This window comes from Pipistrellus kuhlii, unplaced genomic scaffold (genome assembly GCF_014108245.1).
Source record: "Pipistrellus kuhlii isolate mPipKuh1 unplaced genomic scaffold, mPipKuh1.p scaffold_m20_p_19, whole genome shotgun sequence".
NCBI classification, from domain to species: domain Eukaryota; kingdom Metazoa; phylum Chordata; class Mammalia; order Chiroptera; family Vespertilionidae; genus Pipistrellus; species Pipistrellus kuhlii.
In genome coordinates this window covers 13166438-13172437 of record NW_023425504.1, presented here as the reverse complement: position 1 = coordinate 13172437, position 6000 = coordinate 13166438, and positions in this window count along the sequence as shown.

The following is a 6000-nucleotide window of genomic DNA, read 5'->3' as shown; positions in this document are numbered from 1 at the left end:
GGCAGAGAGGAGCTTCACACTGGGGATTTGTCAAATGCAGTGCAGGAAAGTTGGGGCCACTACCTTTGCTCAGAGGAGCATAGTTTGGGAGAAGAGAGAGCCAAGCCTTTGAAGGAGAGTGCTGGGCAAAGGCACCAGGCAGAGTCCCCCAGCTTGGGACCATCAGGCCTAGTTTGCCTGTGACAGTTATCGCCAGCGATACTTACATTCAAGGACCACAGCCCTGAACCAGCCTCACTGAGGCCTCTAGCACCCAACAGTGGGCCTCTGTAGGCTGAGTCATTTGCTCCTTCACATGCTCACACCACAAAGACAACTACTAATAATAAAATTACAAGTTTCACCAACACCGTCGTCATCAGTACTCTCTATGGAGTGTTTACGTACCAGGATCTGTGCTTTACATGCATTCTTAAAAAAAAAATTTTTTTTTTATTTTACTGTGGTAAAAACACTAAATGTGAGATCTACCTTCATAATAAGTACTTAAGGGTACACTATTGCATTTTGTCACTTAATTCCCATGACCTATGAGGAGGTTCTTTTATTGTCCCCATTTTACGAGAGGCTCATAGAGATTAACCAACTCACTCAAGGTCACTCATCCAGGAAATGAAAAAAAAACAGGATTCAAACCAGTCAGATGACTCTAGCACTCTCAGAAAAGGGTGGGGAGTATGGCTTACACAGTTTCACAGATGAGAAAACAGGCTCAACTAGGATCAAAAAGCTGGTGAACTAGGACTCCGACCCAACCAGTGTTCCTCACATCGCTTCCCCAGTGCCTACCGGCCCAGGCCTTTACCTTTGGCCCCTGACCCCTGCTCCTAGGGTTCTGGCAAGCTCAGGGCAGCAGGAGGGTCCTGGGTGTCTAACCAAGACCCACTAGCAGACCTTTCAGTGCAAGGTGGCTTACAGTCCCCTTTTTCTCTCTTCAGTGCAAGACCTGGGGTTCCACCTCACCTCCTCCCTGTTACTTATCTACCCCCTCCAACTCACAGTCTTGGGGTTGGGAAGCCCCACCCCAGAAGCATAGCTGCAGAGGGGGCTGCTTCCACTCTAAACCCTCCCTTCCAGTGTCCCTCCAGGCTCACTTACCATCCTGCTTTAAGGCTTGCACTCTGGATCAGGCAGGGAAACATTCAGAGTTCACACAGCAAGGCTAACATAAACACAGGCACTTGCCGAAACCAGTTTGGCTCAGTGGATAGAGCATCGGCTTGGGGACTGAAAGGTCCCGGGTTCGATTCCAGTCAAGGGCATGTACCTTGGTTGAGGGCATATCCCCAGTAGGGGGTGTGCAAGAGGCAGCTGATTGATGACTCTCTCTCATCGATGTTTCTAACTCTCTATCTCTCTCCCTTCCTCTCTGTACAAAATCAATAAAAAATATATATATAAAAATAAAAAAAATAAACACAGGCACTTGACACATCCATCCTTAGGAACTAAAGATAAATAAATGCCCTTTTGCCCTGCCAGCGTGGCTCAGTGGTTGAGTATCTACCTATGAACCAGGGTTTGATTCCCAGTCAGGGCACATGCCTGGATTGCCAGCTCCATCCCCATTGTGGGGTGTGTAGGAAGCAGCCAATCAATGATTCTCTCTCATCATTGATGTTTCTCTCTCTCTCTCTCTCTCTCTCTCTCTCTCTCTCTCTCTCGCTCTCCCCCTCCCTCTCTGAAATCAATAAAAAAAAATTTTTTAAATAAATAAATAAATGTCTTTTGGGCTTTGGTCCTTTGTCTTTATGCTGGAGGATGGGCTTACCAAACCCCTCGTTGCCCCTGATTGCCACTGTGGAGCAGGCCATGTGGAAAAGCCCCTTTTCCTAAGGGTTAGGATTCTTTTCCCAAGAGCTAGGCAGGCTAGGTGACCTTGAGCACGTCCCTTAATCTTTCTGGTCTTCAGCTATTCCTCCTGTAAACAGCCTGTAACACCTGCCTCAGGAGGTTACAGTGAGAAGCCCATAAAATCTGGATGTGACAGGACCCTATAAGCCAGAAAGCGATGGTAATGCTATTATTTGTCCAGTATGATTTCAACTCTTGCCTCACCATTGGCGCTAGGAACAAAAAAGGTTTGGAACCCAAATTTTATGTATGTATGTATGTATGTATGTATGTATGTATGTATTTGTTAATCCTCACCCAAGGATTGTTTTTTATATTTTTAGAGAAAGTGGAAAGGAAGAAGGGAGGAAGGGAGGAAGGGAAAGAGAGAGAGAGAGAGAGAGAGAGAGAGAGAGAGAGAGAGAGAGAGAGAGAGAGAGAGAGAGAAACATTGATATGAGAGATACATCAACTGGCTGCCTGTCTGCTCATGCCAAAGACGGAACCTGCCCTTGACCAGGAATCAAACACATGACCCTTTGATGCTCAGGTCAACACTCTATCCACTGTGCTCATGGGTCAGAGCTGGGACCCAAATTAAAAATTAGACAGGCTTTTGAGCAATTATCTAATTTGTGTTGTTACAGCTCTGCTTCTTAGAGCCTGGGCTTCCTCAGAAATGTCACCAGGGCTGCCACAGAAAGAGCTCCAGCCAAAGGCAGCCCATATACAGTTCCTATCATATTGTATTGGAAGTAGTCGTCGGGCCAGCTTCATGGGACATCCCCCTGTGCAGTGGCACTTGATGTAATGCTCTGCTGCCACCATCTTGAAGTTTTTAATAATTTTTTAACAAGGGGCCCCGCATTTTTGTTTTGCATCAGGCTCCACAAACTCGATAGCCAGTCCTGACTAGCAGCTCTATGACCAAGCAAACAAACAAACAAAAAGTGGGTTTAATCTCTTCACTGTACAAATGGGCAATTGTCAACAGCAGAAATAGAATGGGACTTGCTCAAGGTCACACTACCCATTCGGGCCAAAGCTAAGAATAACCCCCAGTGTTGTGACTCAGCTTTGTGCTGCCTCCTTCCTCACTTTCGGTGGATGCTTGTCCCTTCGTTACTACCTCTGATGAGAAAATTAGGACCCAAGGAGAGCTGTGTGAGGTCACATATCTGTGACAACAGTAGTTATGATGGCATTGAGATACATTTCTTGATGCTTTAAATCCTTTTTGGAATAGGAAAGTGCATGGGTAAGATGATAGATGATAGATAGACAGATAGGTAGATAGATAGATAGATAGATAGATAGATAGATAGATAGATAGATAGATGTACAGATTTTGAATGGTTCATTTTAAAAATAGCCCGGCTGGCATGGCTCAGTGTTGTTTGTTTTTTTTTGTTTTGTTTTTTTAATATATTTTATTGATTTTTCACAGAGAGGAAGAGAGAGGGATAGAGAGCTAGAAGCATCGACGAGAGAGAATCATCGATCAGCTGCCTCCTGCACCCCCCCCCCCCACTGGGGATGTGTTCACAACCAATGTACATGCCCTTGACCGGAATCAAACCCGGGACCTTTCAGTCCACGAGCCGACGCTCTATCCACTGAGCCAAACCGGTTTCGGCATGGCTCAGTGTTTGCACATTGACCTATGAACCAGAAGGTCATGATTCTATTCCCAGTCAGGACACACATGCCCAGGTCACAGGCTCAGTCTCCAGTATGGGGCATGCAGGAGGCAGCAGATAGATGATTCTCTCTCATCATTGATGTTTTTATCTCTTCCTCCCCATTCCTCTCTCTCTAAAGAAATCTAAAAAAAATATATATATATATATATTAACAAAAAATAAAATTAAAATTAACTGAGTCAGTCTTCACTCACTTGCCAGCCAGCTGGATCCAGATTTTCATGGACTGGGACTGTGCAAGGGCAGAGGGGGTGGAGAACTGGCTAATCTTCACCCAGCTAAACCAAGTCAGCAGTGCATTTTATCAACTCACTGACTGGTCACTTCCTCAAATCAGTGGTTGGGCACTCTTGGTGCCAATACATATATGTGTATATATGAAAGATTTAATAGCAACTGTTTCCTCCCTGTTTATCCATCCCGGCCCTCCAAGGCTGTCTCAGCTGGGAGTGGGCGTGGCTCCCCAACCCCGCCCAGCCAGCCAACCCTTGCCCTGAGGCCACCCATCTTTTCACTTCCTTGTTTCTTTGTGAAACAGGAACTGAGCAAGTAGAGTAAAATGGGTAGTTGAGAAAGCCCCAGTGGTCCACGGGGAGGCCCTAAAGCTGAAAAGCTCATTTCCTTTCCTGCAGTCCCACGTAAGTAGTTCTTAGTCCTCTTACTTGTTACACCTCCTGTGAATAGCTTGGCCTGAGGGACCCTGCCTTTGACAAGGTTATGAACCACAAAATCATGGAGCAGTGATTCAGATGAGCCCCAGCTGGGATATAGAAGCAAGTGCCAAGGCAGAAGAAACACTGGGTTGAGTCTGGAGTAAACTGATATAGAGTCACCAAGCACTTTCCATGAGTTGGGAACTGGGCTGAGAGTGCTCTCTATACAGGTTATCTGGGTAACTCTGGTTACTCACACACACACACACACACACACACACACACACACACACACACACACCGTTCCCCCTCCCAAGCAAGACTCACATGATCACTGTTAATGTCATCACTAGGACTCATTGCCCGAGATCATATAGCCAATATGTGATGTACTAAGATTTGAATGGCGTTCTACCTGACTCCATTTCTGGTATTTCTTCTGCTCCTTCTCTTTGTTAGAGCCTTAGACAAGTGTTCCCTAGAAACTGCTCAGCAGCCTTTGTCACTCTAACCTTGGGATAGAGGCCTAGACAGAGAGCCCAATCCCTCCAAGTCTCCCATAGAAAGGGCCTCCAGTGAGTTTTCCTCTGTACCCTAAAACCCATCCTCCTCTTCTGATAGTAACCGCCACAGCTGCCTGCAGGTGTTTTCTTGTTTTTAAACCAAGAACTTATTCAGAGATGACTGTCTCTCCCTCCCATCAGCCCCTGCTACCAGGGGCTCCCCAGTGTCCCCAGAGCTGCAAGTTCTGTGTGTACTGTTTGTGTGCATGAGAAATGGACGTTTCTTACCCAGCTCTCCTCTACCCTCCTTCTCCCATCTCACTTTTGCTCTTCTCGACTTTCCTGCCTAAGATTATCACCATGAAATCTGCTAACACGTTGGGCTACCAAGTGGACTTCACCTTGGGAATGTCCAGGTGTTTTCAAGGAACTATGTGGTTTCTGAGCATTTCTAGAGTAGGGAAGATTACTATTTACCAGGGTCAGGTGATATCATTTTTGAAAAATGTTTTTATTGATTTTTAGAGACAGAGGAAGGGAGAGGGAGAGAGAGAAAGGAATATCAATGATGAGAGAGAATCATGGATTGGCTGCCTCCTGCATACCCCCTACTGGGGGATCAAGCCTGCAACCCTGGCATGTGCCCTGACTGGGAATCGAACCAGTGACTTCTTGGTTCTTGGATCGACACTCAAGCACTGACCCACACCCAGCCAGGCAGGTGACACTATTTTAATATTGAAAATGTCTTCTTTGGAAAGAATACAGGCTTCCATTTATCTGTTCCCCATAATTCCTGGCCACCCAGAACACATCCCCTATACATCAGCTGTTTGAAGTCAACTTGCTTTTCTACTCAATTCTCTAGACCAAATACTACTGGTGTTAAGTACTCCCCAGGTTGACAAAGGCTCCCCTATAGGTCACCCCGCTTAATCAGCCCTAATCTATCCAACTATTTTGCATATGATATGATTTCCAGATGCCCACCCCATCCTCTGGGCCTACTTCAATGTGGCCCTGTGGCACCTAGTCTGGTACTTGACCAATGTGTCAATTCTCTCACCTCACCTCTTTTTTGTGTATCTTTGCATTAGAAACACTTGAGATTAGCTGTTGGTAGCATGGGCTGTAGACCAAGACCAATCCTATGTTTAAACTCTGCTTCCACCACTTCCTAACTGTGTCTTGCACAGTTTGCTGAGTCCCTCTGAGCCTCAGTGTCCCCCTGGAAAATGGGGCAAACAATGGTGCCTGCCTTATAGGGTTGTAGTAGAGTCCACTGTGTGTGTGTGTGTGTGTGTGTGT